Raw genomic sequence first — 17,787 nt, 5'->3', positions numbered from 1 at the left:
GAAAGCTTCATTTAAATTTTGGCCCACAGACCATGGAACAGTTCTGGGCAGGATTTGACACAAAGATAGGTGAGTTAGTGTGGGTACAACTATAAATTCTCTCCTACACTTTTGAGTAGCAAAAGGGTCCTCTAGAGAGAGCCAGATGAATGTGGTAGAGGAACAATATTTGAGGCACCCTTTTTGGTGTGTTTGGCCAACTCCTCATTTACAAAACATTTTTGTTTTAATCAGAATTGTTCCCAAATTATTGTATATGTTTTTTCAGTGATCCTATAAATCCAAATGTTTCTTTTCATGTAACTAATTAACCTCCTCTACTTGATGTAGAAATGAAACATGAGCCTGCTAATAGCACCTGGATGTAGGTATCAATTCTAGATTTTTCCATGAAATTTGACATGAGGACCCTCATGGAGGGGCTTCCTTCCTAGTTTGAATGCTGATTTTCATATTGGTTAGGCTATATCTCTACAGGTGTTTTTTTGAAAGGCAATTCTGTCTCTGAATTCTTTTTATTTCAGAACACAGTTCTTTCTTTTCTGTTTTCTTTTCTTTTTTTTTTTTAACAGCACAAATTTATTTTCTTACAAGTCTAGGAGCCAGAAGTCTGAGATCAAGGTGGTAGAGTTGGTTCCTTTTGAGGTCCTCTTGTGGTTTGCCAGCAATCTTTGGTATACCCAATCCACAACTTCACATAGTTCCTCCCTGTGTGCATGTCTGTCTCCAGATCTTAGAAGGACAGCAGTCATATTGGATTGGTACCGCCCTAATGACTTAATTCAATAACCTCTGTAAAGACCCTGTCTCCAAATTAAGATTACATTCTAAGGTCCTGGATTTGAATGGAGCATAATTCAACCTATAACAATGCTCAAGTTAGAAACCTTAAAGTTAACTTTGAGTGTTCCCTATCCATGCTCCCTAACCTCAATCTTTAACTAAGTTTTGTTGCTTTTCTCCGTATCTACTCCCTAGGCTATACTTTCATCTCCAGATGACCACTGCCTCTGACTCATCTCCTCCAGCAAGTCCTTCCTACAAACTGCTATAGTCCAAAAGCCATATACTACCAGGCTTTTTATAATGTTCTGGTTGCTCAAGGACACACAGTTACTCGATAGTACTTCTAAAAGCAAGTTGGAAAGCTTCTTGTTACAAAGTTCTCCATATCTCTCTGGTACATCACCACAAGGGGGGGTGTGGTTTGTTCTCAGTAGACCCCACATGTCACCTGTCTATTCCTGCTTCCAAGACTTCATGCTACTTTTGCTATTTAAAATGCCCTCTACTCAGAAGACAACAAAGTCTAAGAAGCATGAGGTGTTTCTCAGCAACTCAGGAAGTAATCAATGCCAAATCTAAATTTTAAATAATTCTTTCAGAAATCAAAATGCCGTCTTGTAGCAATACCACAGAAGTCTAAGTAAATGTACTTTGGAAAATAATTAGAATTAGGTAAAATAGATGAAGGTCACAGGAAAAGTTAAAATAATATTGGAGAAACATGGTGGAGTGAAAGACAACAATAAGCTAAACATCTGAAACACAACAACAAAAAACTCAACCTGCACACCAACACATTTGAGTGTGATATTTGCACATAAGAGCTGCCACAGGTCAGAATCCTGGGCGTTGGGAAGTAGAATGGGAGAAATAAAGAAGCTGCCTCTCACAGCCAGTGGAGCTACGTGTAGGAGGAATGGGAGGGGAAAAGGCTGAACAGCCTTACCTGGGAGAGTTGTGAGTTCCACAAGCCAGAGGTAGGGCCTGGTCTCAGAAAGCGGAAAAGCAGAACAGCAGAAAAAAAAAAAGTTGATTTTACCAGCTACGGTTTCAAAACCGAGGCTGAGCCACAACCCCCAACTCCCAATCCAGAAGGACCCTCCTGCCATACCCTCTAAGACTGATCACCATGGGGCCCCAGGGGAATCTGAGCAAACACTACCAAAACTGTTGCTAACACTGACAGGGACTGAAACTGAGGGTAGTGAGCATGATTAAATAGCTACAAGAAAATAAAAAGGCATTATTAAGGCTGTATATAAAGCAGGAATCCAAGAGGCTTAGATGCCACCTACTGGAAACCAAAACAAAAGAGCCTTCTTTGCAGCAGGCTAAAGAGAGACCTTTATATAATAAATCTTCCTTTTGGAAAAACAGTAGAAGACACTTCCATTAATGCCCAGGCAGAGAAATAGTCCATTAAACGCCATGAACAACCAAGATGACAAGGCAGTTCAGAAAGAAAAAGAAAATCTCCAGAAAAAGAGATTAAGACATAGAAATATGCAACTGAAATGACAGATAATTCAGAATAGTACTTCTAAAAAATGAATCATATAAACCATTTCAGAAATTGAAAAAAACAACTAGATGATCAGAGTAAGGAGATTGAAACCCTTGAAAAGAACCAAATAGAATTTCTGCAGATGAAGAACACACTGAAGAGATGGAAAATGTCAGCAGAATAAAAGAAATAATCCAAATTAGAGCAGATATAAATGAAATTGAAAATAAAACAACAAAAAAAAGTAGAAAAAATAAATGCAACAAAAAGTTGGTTCTTTGAGAAGGCTAATAAAATTGACAAACTCCTGGCTAGACTCACTAAAGAAAAGGAAAAAAGGGACACAAATAAACAAAATCAAGGATGAAAGAGGAGAAATTATGACAGACATTGCAGAAATACAAAAGATCATACAAGAATACTATGAAAATTAATAACCCAGAAGAAATGGACCAGTACTTAGAAAAATACAATCTTCCTAGACTGAATCAAGAAGAACTGCAAAATCTAAGACCAATCAGCAGTATGGAAATTGAAGCAATCATCAAAAATCTACCAAAAAGTAAAAGTCCAGAACCAGATGGCTTCACAAGTGAATTCTACCAAACATTCAAAAATGATTTGATACCAATTCTCCTCAAACTCTTCTAAAAAATTGAGGAGGAAGTAATATTTCCCAAGTCATTTTATAAGCCAAATATTACTCTGATTCCATAACCTGGTAAAGATAACATGAAAAAAAAAACCCCTATACACCAATATCTCTCATGAATACAGATGCAAAAATCCTAAATAAGATACTAGCAAACCGAATACAGCAACATATTAAAAAGATTATATACCACGATCAAGTGGGTTTCAACCCAGGGGCACAGGGATGGTTGAACATATGCAAGTCGATTAATGTGATATATCCCATAAACAAATTAAAAAATAAGAATCATATGATCATATCAATAGATGCAGAAAAAGCCTTTGACAAGATACAAAGAAATGGAAAGATATTCCGTGTTCTTGGATTAGAAGAATCAACATAGTTAAAATGACCATATTACCTAAAGCATTATACAGTTTTAATGCAATCCTCTTCAAAATCTCATCGGCATTTTTTTAAAAAAAAAATAGAACAAAAAATCATCATTTTATATGGAAGCACAAAAGACCCCGAATTCCCAAAGCCATTCTGAGAAAAAAGAACGAGGCTGGAGGCATCACTCTGCCCGACTTCAAAATTATACTAGAGAGTGATCAAAACAGCATGGTACTGGCAGAAAAACAGACACACAGTCCAGTGGAACAGAATCGAGAGTCCAGAAATAAACCCATATTTATATGGGCAATTAATTTTCAACAAAAAAGCGATAAACATACAGTGGAGAAAGGAAAACCTTTTCAATAAGTGGTGCTGGGAAAACTGGAAAGCCATCTGTAAAAGAATGAAAGTAGATTGTTGTCTATTATCACACATCAAAATTAACTCAAAATGGATTAAGGAACTGAATATAAGACCAAAATCAATAAAATGCATAGAAGAAAATATAGGAACTAAACTCAAGGGCCTTGGACTTAAACAGGATTTTATGAATTTGACCTCAAAGGCAAGGGAAGTAAAAGTTAAAATAAATGAATGGGACTACATCAAACAAAAAGCTTCTGCTCAGCAAAAGAAACCATCAATGAGGTAAAGAGACAACCATCTGAATGGAAAAATATATTTGCAAGCAATGCTTCCGTAAGGGCCTAATATCCAAAATATACAAAGAACTCATATGACTCAATAACAAGAAGAAAAATGATCCAATGAATAAATGGGCAGAGTACCTGAACAGACACTTCTCCCTAGAAGACATACAAATGGCCAACAAATATTTGAAAAGATGTTGAACATCGCTAGCTATTAGGGAAATGCAAATCAAAACCACTATGGAATACCATCTCAAACCTGTTAGAATAGCTATAATCAACAGGACAAGTAATAACAAATGCTGGAGAGGATTCAGAGAAAAAGGAACCCTCATATACTGCTTCTGGGACTGCAAATTGATACAGCCACTATGGAAAACAGTATGGAAGTTTCTCAAAAAACTAAGAATTGATCTACCATATGATCCAGCAATCCCTTTACTGGGTATTCACCCCAAAGTCTTGAAAACTCATATCTGAAAAGATATTTGCACACCGATGTTGATAGCAGCATTATTCATAGTGGCTAGGACATGGAAGCAACCGAAGTGTCCTACTATAGATGATTGGATAAAGAAGCTGTTGTACATGTATACAATGGAATGTCACTCAGCCATGAGAAGAGATGAAATACTGCCATTTATGACAACAACGATGGACCTTGAGATAATCATGCTAAGCAAAATAAGCCAATCAGAAAAAATTGAAAATCACATGATATCACTTATATGTAGTATATAAATATAAAAGCAACAAATGAACAGGACAAACAAACAGAGACTCATGGACATGGACTACTTTCATTTGTGTTAGGCCTGGAGTTGGTGAAGGTTGAAGGGTCAAGCCCTCAGAATAGGCCAGCTATGGACCAGCTTGGAAAGAGAATCAACCACTCATACTCTGAAGACAATGCCAACCTGGATTACATAATTTGCCAGGGCCAAGTTTAAAATGAAAACGTGAGATTTCCTGTACAAAAATTATCAAAAAATATTGTTAAAAATATCAAGACAGTGACAGCAAAGCATTAAACCAATTGTGGAGCCCTTCTGAGCACGAGGGCTTGTGTGACTAATCAGGTCTCATGCCTAGAAAGCTAGCCTTAGACCCAGCACTTGAAGGAACACAGTGTTCAGTAGAAATCAATCATAAGTCATATTCAAATTCTCCTACCTGTTCTCCGTGTACCTGCTCTCTTTCAGCTGAAATGCTTTTCCTCCCTGCCATGCCCCATCTTCTTCTTGTGTGGTAGCTAGGATCTTTGCTTATAATAATGGATTAAGGGTACATTTTTAAATGTGTTTCTATATATGTGCTATATGTAACGACAAAAATTCTTTAAGAAAAACAACAACGTTAATTTCTGTGTTTGACTTTCATTTTAAACAAGTAGCTTGCAGTATAGCTCTGTGTGGTTCACGCTGGGAGTAAGAAGTGAATGCTTCGAGTGCCAGGATAGGGAGTGAGAAGTTGGTGTCAGCCAGAATTAACAGGGAAAGCTGCTTGGTGGACCCGGGTTTGCAGCAAGACCTTGAAAAAAGCAGAACATAGGAGGTAGTGAGCCTTCTGCAAAGAAAGAGAGAGCCCAAGGACACAAGGTGGAAATTAACCTGTCTGTGCTATGGCAGGCATGAGATGGTGGTGGCTTCCTAGAATGGGAGGTAACTGGAGGACAAGTAGGAGACAATGTTGATCGATCAAAGTAATGTCAGTGTCACCTGTACAGTCAAGTGAAGCTGCCATGTTGGGAATGTATGTGTGCACATGCATGCATGTGTGCACATATTTGTACAAAATCTGATCATTTTATGATGGAGAATGCCTGAAAACTAGGTGAAACAGTGATAGTATTGTGTCGCAGTTGTGTGCTCCGGTTTTAGAGCCAAACTGCTTAATTTCAAAGTTCAGCATTGCTACTTTCTAGCTAGGTGAACTTGGCAAGCTTCAGGGGCTCAGTTTTTTCATCTGTGAAATGGTGTCAACAAAAGTCTGAAATATGGTATATGGAAAGAGAAGACACTTTATTCAAGTGAAGAGCTTGCAAACTAGAGAAACCTCAGCCTCGGGTGAAAACCAAAAGTGCCTTCCCTCGACTCCAGACAAAGGGAAGGTCACCTTTTATAAAGTTCTCACTCTAGTTCCTGATTGGTCCACTTTTATGAAAATCACACAGTTCTTATTGGTCCAGGTAGCATGAAATGGTCAGAATTGTGCATTTTGACTAGTTGTTATGGAGCCATTCCAATTGGTCAGTCAGTATAGATGCAAATGAGAACATAGCTGCCCAGTTCCAAATGGATAGGGTAGTTCTCAACCCTGTTCATCAAGATATGGTACCAAGAACTCCTTTATAAGACAGAAGAAGCACAGTGCAGGTTAAAGTCTCAGTCTGGCTTTTATCTGAAATATAGAGCAAGTGAGAGGTCCCTATTAGAAATGGCTGCTAACCTCTAGATATGAATTTGTGCCCAGTTAACCTCAAGGAGTCCTTCTTGGCAGACATATTCCTTCTTGAGGTTTACAATGGTAATAATAATAGTATCCACATTTTAGGGTTGTTTGTGTGAGGATTAAATAAATCAATACATGTATTGTGCTTAAATGCCCAGTACATAGTAAATACTGCACAAATATCACCTGTTATTATTGGGGCTAAATCATAATTACTGCAGGACATGATTCCATAGTCAAATTATTGTCTAAGATAGCTCAGGGAGTAGAAGGATTACCCAATTTTATCTGTACTTTCTACTGTATAATTTTTTAAGAAGTGGAGTACCTTGGGGCATTCCCACATACGAATGACGCCTACACACAGGCAGAGGGCAATTTCCCTAGAACGTTGTGATTAGTCTTCCAGATCAGCTGTCACTCAGAGGAACACCTTGCACGTTTCAAAAAAGTAACTTCCTTAATGCACATCTGCTCAGTTTTTCTTCCTCTATCTCCTCTGTTTCCTTTTTCTCATCTTACTTTAAGCCTCTTGAGCACATTAATAAGACTGAGAAAATTTCCCCAGTCCCTTTTATTAACTGTAACATGATTCAGCGTACTTCTGCTCATTCTTTTATTCTAGATACGTGGATTTTCTTGACCTTTATAAGAACCCATTTCTATGTGCTTGTCCTGTGTAACTAACTGTGACACAGGAAATAGACTGTGATTAATTAGTGTTGCTTTTTATTTTTCTAAATCTACTGTTACTATAAAAGACATTAGTCATTGATATCTTCAGGGTACTTTTTTTGTAATCCAAAATCAGAATTCAGGGGAAGTATAATTCTCATAAGTTGGATTCTGAGAGAATGTGTTCAGGATCATGAAGCAATTCAGAGATAAAATTGAGATTTAGTTTTGAAAATTTTAGTGAATTGAATTTTATGCAAGAAGAAATATCAGCAAATAGAAGATGGCCCAACTATTTTATTGTGGTGGAATTAAAACTCATATGTTAGCAGAAATTGCATTTTCCTTCTGCACTCTCTGGGGTAGATACTTAGCTGAAGCTTTCTGTGATGTCTCATGTATACCACGTGTATAACATGTGATAAGAAGTAATAGGAGGTGGTGTGGTGGGTATGGCAGTTGACTTTGCTTTGTTGTGTTGCTTTCTTCCATAAAGATGGTAGGTATCTTAATGAGAGAGAGGAATAAGAAGTATTAAAAGGTGATTTCTCTTAGAAATATGAAGAAGAACCAAGAATCAGAGAACAATAAAGAATTACTGTTAATGTTGTTAAGGATTATGGTGGCTGTGATGCCATTGCATAATGAAATATAAGGAAAGAAATATCATAATGTCTATAAAATACCTAATATCTGAAATATTCTAGCAAAACTAAAATATATAGGTGAGAACAATAAAGACAGAAGACTCACACTACCTGATTACAAGGATTACTATAAAGCTACAGTAATTAAGACAATGTGTTTTGGCCTAAAGATAGACAAATATATCAATGAATTAGAATAAGGAGTCCAAAAATAGACCTACTTAAATATAGTCAATCAACTATTGACAAAGATTCATAAACAGTTTAATGGAGAGAGTCTTTTCAACAGTGTTGAGATAATTGCAAATCCATACACAAAAAGATGAGCTTTGATCCACACCTCATACCTGATACTAAAGATAACTCAAAATGGATCATAGACTTACATGTAAAACATAAGACTTCAAGAAAATATAAGAATCGTTAACATTTTGGTATATGTCTTTGTAGTATTCTATTCATATAAGTTTGTATCAGACTGTATATACTGTGTTTGTAACCAACTTTTTGTTACTTAACATTGCATAATTAATGTTTTTCCATTTCACTAAAAGGCTTCTCCTGCCTCTTCACTGGAGGCCATCCTCTAGATCTAAGTTAGAAGAAAGCTATAAAGCAAGGGATTCATTAAGAACTTGGGCTGTTTGGGGGCAAATCCAGAAGCATACTTGATGGCCTAGCTCATCCGTCTCATAGGGGTGGCCTCAGAATGAAAAATATTGATGCTTCTCCAGTGACAAACCTCAGAACTGTACTGGAAAGTCATGTACATCACAACAAATCCTGAAATGAAAATACCTGAAAAGAGAGCTGTACTTCATGAGTCATCTGTTGCAGCTGTGTGAGCTAGAAACTCTCTGACATTGAGAATATTTGGCTGTTTTCCCTTTGGCCCCACTGATTGTGTTTTCCAGAATCACGATACCCTGCAATGTCTGTCTGTGCCTGTCACCATCTTATTTAAGAAAACCCCAAACCACATAAATTGCAATGAACAAAGATATTTTGCATTCCACGCTTTAGGTTTATTATCACATGTGAAATTCATTTCTGGGTGTAGGTTGGTTGGCACTCGTGAATTCATTAGAGGAAATAGTCATATGACTTCCTTCTGGGGGAGGGAGTGCTCTGACCTGAGTGCTGAGAACATTAAGATATATTTAGCCTCTCATAACTATGAGCTGCTGGGGTTGAGTCAGACCTGTTCTACTCCTCTGTGAGGTCCTCAGGCATCACTTTATCTACAGAGTAAATTCTGTTCTGTCTGTTTCCCTGTCTGAGTGTAAGATTCCCTCCATGAGAACAGAGCCTGTACAACATCTGTATTCCAACCATCAAGCAGAGTGCCTGGCATCTGTCTGAAAAGTATGAAATACAAACTGTATCAGATGAATGGATGGATGGATGGATGGATGGATGGATGGATGGATGGATAGGATGGGATGAGATGAGATGAGACAGTATTGCTTTCTTATTGATCTTGTAGTTAAGTTTGGGTGCTTTACTGAAATGATGCATCCAGATTTCATTCTCACACACCCCAAACCCCAGGCTTCTGTTTAAATAGTGTTTGAGAGGGACCAGGTATAATCTCTCCTCTGATTTCTCTCTATTCCTTGTAAAAACCCTCAAATTGCTCACTAAACAACAGCAACACCACCAAAAACATATGACACAATCTCTGCAGCTCATTCATCTCTTCCTAGGGGCCTCCAGCTTAGCAAGATTAATCTACCAAGCCATCTGCATTTGTCCATTGGGTCACACATGTGTGTCCCTCAGGTTAAGTGTCTGGCATGGACCAACTACATTTCAGCCCTGAGATAATGTGATTCCAGCCCAACCGTGAGGTCTACAACACCCACTCACCTCAGGTATCCAGGCAGACAAACTTCTCCCTTACACTTAGTGGGCTTGTACCCCTCTGTAGCTGCCACTTTTCTTCCTTTCTCAAATGAAGAAAAGCTTATAGGAGATTCTAGCCAAAAACAAAGAAAGTAAGGTTGAGGTCATTTTGTTATAACATGAAGTAAGGCTCAACTTTTTTAAAAATTTGAAAACTACATAGGACTCCCATTAGTATCTTGGCATACTTCTTTGGAGCCTGACTACATTTCTACCATTGAAGGAGACCACATTATTAGGCATTATCAGGCAATATTCAAGTGACATTTGCTTTTAGTTCACCTCAGTAAAAGTTTATTGAGAACTAAATGTGCCAAGTACCATGCATTCTTGCTTAAAGAGAAGTTGCAATTTAGTTGAAGATAAAAGATGATGTGGTTAGAGAAAAATACAAGGCAAGATATACTCAATAGATAAACCCCATACTCTCCTAGTCCAAGAAGGAAGGAGTGTCTTTCTCTGCTTTCAGGCGTAGAGTCATCCAGCAACTCCTACTAAAGTTAATCTCTCTACAAAAAGGGAAAATTTTAAAAATGTAAAATGAAATAACATCACACAGAGAATCATGACAAATGTATGTCAAAAATTGTTAAAAAAAATTAATTGGAACTACCTACCAAAGAAAAATATTCAAAGTTTTAGGCTCAGGGAGGGAAAAAAAATGGAATAGATGATAGAGGCTCTGTTCATCACTTTGTCAACCAAATCAAAGTTGGGATGGAAACAAGGAGCAAACAGCAAAGAAAAATCACCTGGGATCTAGATGAACAAGCTATACAACTGTGGAGAAATCCAAGAAAGCACCCTGCAACAGCAGAAGGTAGGACAGGGCAAGGCTGTGAGGCTGCCCATACCCTAGTGGCTGAGTGGGACAGAAGCTGCAGCAGTGGCAGCAGCAGATGCCTCTTAAAGGGGCTGCATCCATGAGTAGATTTAAACAGTGACCGACCTGCTCGCTCTGAGCACCAGTGCCAATTCAGCTGCATGCAGCGGGCACCAGGGACTTACAGGAGACATTGTCGGAGTGAGAGTCGAGGCGAGGCTCACTCTGTACAGAAGTGCCAAAGGTATCTATTATTCCTTGCTGAGCCCTCTCCCCTCCCAGTGCACGGACAGAGCACCGCCATAGCTGAGACTTCGTCAAACTGGATAACAGAGGTCGTTCCCCCCAGAGGATTCCCTGAAACCGTTCCTCTCCCAACCTGGGCCCCACCTAAGCTGCATACAGGTGTTTCCTCGGCAACTCAGGTGCACCTTGCTAAGCAGCGCCTAGACTCACACTGGAGGCAGTTGGCCCTGGTTTCTGGTGTGGCCTTTTGAGGCAACTATAACCATAGCATCTGTGGACTGCTTGCTGAATCTTAACAGGTGGCCCCAGAGGGGCAGAGGTTTGGGCTAAGTTTGGCCTGCAGCTGAATCCCTCTCAAGACTATGCCACCGGACACCTACTTCACATGCACACTAATAAGACCAGGAGATGTAGGAGCTTTGCTTAGTACATAGAAACAGACACAGAAAGGCAACCAAAATGGGAAGGCAAAGAAGCAGAAACCATATGAGAGAACAGAACAGAGATCCAAGAATAATGGAGTCAAGCAATCTAACAGCTGCAGAGTTCAAAACACTGGTTATAAAGATGCTCAATGGACTTAGGGAAAGTGTAGATGAACTCAGTGAGAACTTTAACAAAGAGGTAAAAAACATAAAAATGGAAATGAAAATTATAGAAAAGAATCAGTCAGCAATGAAAAACACATTATCTGAGATGAAGAGTATACTACAGGAAATAAACAGAGTGAATAAAGAAGAGGATAGAACCACCAATACAGAGCATGGGGAAGCCAAGGACACTAAATTAGAATGGCAAGAAAAAGGAAGCCAAGAATGTAATAATTTAAGGAGCCTATGTGACACTATTAAAGGTCAAAATATCCATCTGATTGGCATACCTGAAGGAAAACTAGAAGTTGAAGAGCTATTTGAAGAAATAATGATGAAAAACTTCCCTAACCTGGTGAAGGAAATAGACATAAAACCCCAGGAAGCTCAGAGAACCCCAAACCCAGGGATCCAGAGGCCCACACCAAGACACATCATAATCAAAATGCCAAAGGTTAAATACAAAGAAAGAATCTTAAAAGCAGCAAGAGAAAAGCAGATAGTTACCTACAAGGGAACATCCATAAGACTGGCAGATGATTTCTCAAAAGAAACTATGCATGGCAGAAGGGCTCGGCAAAAAATATTCAACATGATGAAGACCTAGGATCTACAACCAAGAATACTTTATCCAGCAAAGCTATCCTTTAGAATTGAAAGACAGATAAAGAGATTCCCAGACAAAAATAATCTAAAGGAATTTATCATCACCGAGCCATTATTACAGGAAATGTTGGAGGGACTTCTTTAAGAAGTAAAAACATGTATCAAAAACAGGAATAAAGTATGGTAACAACTACATTCCTATCAATAAGTACCTCAAATGGAAAAGAAATAAGTGATCCAATTGAAAGACAGAGTAGATAAATGGATAAGAAAACAAAACCCCTACATGCTGCCTACAAGAGACTCACTTCAGAATAAAAGAAACATACAGACTTAAAGGAGGGAGATGGAGAAAGATATTGCTTTGATGATGGACTTAGCAGATATTTAAGTCAGACAAAGATAAACACTATATGATTTCACTTATATGTGGAATCTAAGGAATAAAAAGAACAAACTAATCAAAACAGACTCACAAATATAGTGGACAATTTGGTGATGGACAGAAGGAAGGGGGGGTTAGGAGGCTGGGAAAATGGGGTGAAGGGTTAAAGAAGTACAAATTAGTAGCTGATGGAAGGTCACGGGGATAGAGAACATGGCATAGGGAATGCAGTTAGCATTAATATATTGGCTAGGTGGAGGGTCAGGGGAGGGAGGGAGCAATTGGGGGGGATCGTTTTACAAACTATATAGATGTCTAACCAATGTACTGTATACTTGAAACTAATTAAAATAAATAAATTTAAAAAAAGATTTTAGGTTCAAATTTCAAGGATCTGATATTTGGTTGCAAATTTAGGCATAAACAACAAAAGATCTCTCAATAGAAAAACAGATGCAACAAAGTTAGTGCACTGTTCATAAATGAGTCAATACCTATTTTCTTTTTATGCCAAGTTCGAACAAGTATAATATTGCTGCTTACTAACCAAAAACTAGTTAACAGACGATACTTAAAGGAGACAGAGTGCTGCCAGAGATGGAAACTCTGAATTTAGGGGGAGTAAAAGAGGCAGCTGAAAGTGAAGAACCACATAAAACTATTTTAAAATATTAGGCACAAGAACTCAGAAGGCAGAATAGTCTAAGACAATTTACTCTTCAAGCAACCAGTATTATACCTTCATGGTTCTTCAAAGTATAATACTCTTCAAACACCACGTATATATCTCCATGTAAGAAAATGTTCTATACTTTATATATGGATAAAGTGTGTGTGTATATATATATATAGATATATATATCTATATATCTATATATAGATATATATATCTATATATAGATATATAGATATATATATCTATATATCTATATATAGATATATATATATATAACATTAAGCTAGATGTTTGGACCCTCAGTAATTTTTCTTAGAGACAGTGGTACAAATAATGTTTTTTTCTTTTTTCAGAACAGCTCCTATGATGAAGTCAATGACCTTCATCATGCAACTGTAATATTTATAAATTGCAGTAAACATAAAAGAAAATAATTCTAGAGCCATTTTTTCAAACATATGAAAGTCATAAGGCAATACTAATAAAATAGGTCTATATCTTGCAATAAATCCCAAACCGCTTGTCTGGTCCAAAGCCCAGATCCACTTGGTGGAGATTGAATCTCCCTCAGGGCCAGTGCCTTTGCCTAATTTCTCACACAGAGCACTGAAATCTGAAATGGGTTGGGAATGCTTGGTGTGAAAGGATGAAGGAAGTGCTAGCACTTGCCTCAGTTAGGTTAAAGACATCTGATTTGCCACTAGGACATGATTAAGGGAAATCTCATTAATTTGATGCACCCAAGGGGCATCTATTCTTTGCTAGACCACCATGGGCAGTGTCATACCTTCACTATATCCCCAGCACCTACTGGCTGGGGAACTGCAGACAATAAATGTATTTTGAGCAAAGTAAACAATGAATGGATGATATATTTTCCTAAAGAAGGGCATCCATCAAGAGAGGGATGACCATCTTAGTCTAGGGTATCTAGTTTCCCACCACCTACTCTCAGGATTTCCAAGCTACGGGGCTGGAAACCAGAGAACTAGTCACAGAGTAGCAGCTGTGAACCACCAGGAGCCCCACATGCAACAGGAATTTCTAGGTAGGCAACAGCTGATAGGAAAGGAAAGGAGAAGAAGGAAGAGGGAACTTATCATCAGGAGGACAAGTATCCAGGATACTCAGAGTCAACTGGTGGCAGCAGGAGAGAGAGAAGATGAACTGGCAGGCAGAGGTGAACTCGTTTAGGCAAGGGACTCATTAAAACAGGAAGATTAAACTGTGTTATTTTCTTCTGAGAGACAAAAAAAGTATTCAATGCACTTTAGAAAGAATGCCACCAAAATGAGTTAAAATTTTAAAAGAATATTTTATTTCTTAAGGCAGAAAGATTTTGTTATTTAGAAAATGCACTGATATGCTATATAAATGGAGTATTATCATTTATTCCAGGTTATTTTAACAGCTGATTTGAATTAAGAAAAAGTGAGAATCAACATTAGTTTAAGTCTTGCATAGAATATGTCTATGCATGGTTTTTAATGTCTCTTAATTTTGGAGTAAAATTAGGAATATCTATTAAAATGTAGAATGTGCGCATGCTTTTACTCAGCAATCTACCTTTAGGAATTTTATTTATGAATGTACTCAGAGGAGTCTGCAAAACATGGGTAATGTGGTAATGCAGTAGTGAAAGTAAGGAACAACTTAAATTTCCATTAACAACAAACAGAAGAATAAATTATGTTACAGCCATATTGTGCATTAGTAAACCAGAGGCCTGTGGGGAGGCCTGCATAAGAGCTCACCTCTGTGGATCAACTTTCTTTCCCTCTACAATTTGTATGCTGTTACTTTTACTTAAAATATGTTTTTTTTTTCTAGAGACAACTGTTCCCTCAAGGGATATGTAGAATATCTGGAGAGAGATTTTTGGTTGTCACAACTGGGGAATGTATGCTACCGGCGTCTAGTGGGTGGAGGCCAGGGGCGCTGTTTCACATCCTACAATGCACAGAACGGCCCCCACATCAAAGAATATTCTGGCTCCAAAGGTCTGAGGTTGAGAAGCCCTAGTCTTCAGGGCCGTCTCCACCAATAGTCAATTCTGAAACTGTTTTCAAGTCCCACCTCCTCACCGAATCCCTCCCAGGCCCCCTCTAGTACACCAGAATTTTTACTTTCTTTAAATGCTGTCCTGCTTAGCATCTTTCCCCCACCCTACAAATTAGCACTTGACATCTAAATAGATGTTATCAAATCTTGCATTTATCCAATATCCTCAGTTAGATTATAAGAAAATTGAGGACAGTAATGTTTATTTTTTATAGGTATGAGAACAATGTAAATATATAGTAAATACTTGTTGACCCAAGTAGGTACCTGAAGCACAGAATAAAAACTAAACGTGCTTAAATTTACTGGCTCCTCTTACGGTTTTAGAATATGGAAGCAGAAGAATATTGTTTAAATGTAAAAGGGATATTCTAGAATTTCCACACAGTTTAAACTCTTCTTTTTCTGCAGAACATACCTGGAAATGAATTCAAGTACAGGCTAGAGTTAGGCTATCCTTTGAAATTTAAGTAAAATTTGTTTCAACCCCACAATAATGGGAAAATCAGCATTTTCCCCATCCAGAGACTCTTTGAGAAGTTTTGTATTTAAAAGTAATGTCTGCCACCACACATCTGCTCTGTTGACACCTCTCTCCTTCAGCCTTCATCTACCACGGCCAGAGTCTCCTGCCTACCCTAGGCAGGCCCTGCCTTGGCGCTCAGCTCCTTTTCCCTAATGCCCCCTAAAATCTCTCACATAGGGCATTTATATGTACAGAAGTTTTTAGAGAAGGTTAGAGATACAGAGCTAAATGTAAAATAGTAAACAGCTCTATTTTTTTCTGATAGCACTATTTTTAAAAGTCCTCAGCAACCCCAGTCCAAGTATTTCTCACAGATCTGCCTTTTGCTCCAGACTTCTGTCTCCTGCTATGTAGCTCTGAACTTTCTCTGCCTTCCTTCTTTTTCCTCAAATTTTTTCCTAGCCCGCATCCTCAAATTCCTCTGAACTACTGCAGAATAGCCAACAATTCTTTGAACTTCACCTTCCCCACCCTAAGAAGGCTAGGATGGTCTTACCTTCAAAAGACAGTTCTCACCAAAACAAAACAAAACAAAACAAAACAAACTTCTCATGTCTTCTATTCATGACACTTCAGAAAGACAGAGCTCGGAATTTTGGTGAACAGAAATATCAGCCACAAACGTAAATGCTACCAGCAGAAATGAGGAGCAGAGCTCTGAATAAAACGAAAGCGCCATGCAGGTGTGGACTCAGTGGCCTGAAGAGTGAGGTAAGTTACTGTTATTGTTCTCATGACTTGGTTGTATGTCAGACAAGTGATTTTCTTTCTGTCCAAATCTTGGAGGACTGAGAGCACTGTTAAAGCCACCATGTGGAAGGGCCAGCCATGTAGCTGATGTGAGTCTCCTCTGAGAACCAGGCCAGCAGCCCACAGGCAGCACACTAGTGCACATATTCCCTGGGGACACCAATAAATGCCTCACTTTGGTACTAAAAAAGAACACAGATAAACATATTGTTTGGGTAGTACTCACTTTTGCTGATACATATAAACTGCTACAAAGTTAATATTATTATTGTGTAGGTAATTATAAAAAATTGTGTAGCTCATATTATTGTGTAGCTCATTATAAAAAAATTTAAAGGGATGAAACTCCTAATCTCGGTTAATACTTTAGTGTTTTTCTTGCTCTGAGAAGAGTCTTTAGGAAATAAGGGTATTTTCATCTCCAGGAAAATGGTTGAGTCAGTTTTAACCCAGATAAAGACCTTTCTTATATTACAGGGTCAGAACTAGATGTCAAAAACTCCATCTTCACCTACCCCTGGAAAGTATTACATCCCACACTTTAAGTTAATGTAAATAGTCCCTAAGAAACTCGGAGGGTTTCTTAGTCCTCTTGCCCTTAAAAATTAATTGAATTGTTCAATAAATATTTATTGAATGCCAATTATTGTTACCAGACTCTGTTCTAGGGAATACATCACAAAACAGAAATCTCTGCTCAAGGAGCTCTTTCTTATGGGTGAGATAGCAAGAACATGGGCAAGTTTCTTCATTTCTCTAGGCACAGTTTACTCCATGAGGAAAAAAACTGAGGAGGTGCAACCAGAATTTAAACATTTCTAAAGCCTGGAAAAATCATTTGAAATGCCTATATGAATGGAAATTGCCAATACGAAGTCATTTATTTCAAGAGAACTAAAATGGAGCTGGGAGGCTATGAAAAATTCTGCCTTTGCATGTTCCGCCCGTGAATTTTTGAACTTCCATCCTGGACTTTCCATTCTCCTTACCATGATAACCAGAGAATTTCCACTTTTCATCTTGAAAGGAGCCAATCCTTTCAAGCATCTTTTGTTTGCATAATGGATCTAAATAATTCCTGTTAACCTAGCCAGCATCCTTCATTTAAATAGAGGACCTAAATAGAAACAACACTTGTGATTTTTACCTTTATAAATCTTTTCTTTGCTCTCTTTAGAGCACGTTTTAGGTTGCTACCTGCATTTATGGTTCCAGGATTGCAATTCTCTGCTCAAATTGCTCAGATAAATGCTTTTTATTCTTATAACTTAACCTTTCTTTTTCTTTTTTTCTTTTCTTTTCTTTTTTTTTTTACTGGTTGACATTACATGGTGTCTGTAATAGGATCCAGAGTGATGGTCCTCCGATGCTGGTGACACCATGGATTTGTGCAAGGTATCTACAAGAGATCATTGTTCTCTACTGTCTCCTCCAGCAGTCCCAGATTTCAACGGTAAGTTCTGGACCTGAACC

The sequence above is a fragment of the Pteropus medius genome, unplaced genomic scaffold, assembly GCF_902729225.1.
Source record: "Pteropus medius unplaced genomic scaffold, Ma_sr-lr_union100, whole genome shotgun sequence".
Taxonomy (NCBI): domain Eukaryota; kingdom Metazoa; phylum Chordata; class Mammalia; order Chiroptera; family Pteropodidae; genus Pteropus; species Pteropus medius.
The sequence above is the reverse complement of the archived record's forward strand: the minus strand, read 5'-3'. Positions refer to the sequence as shown.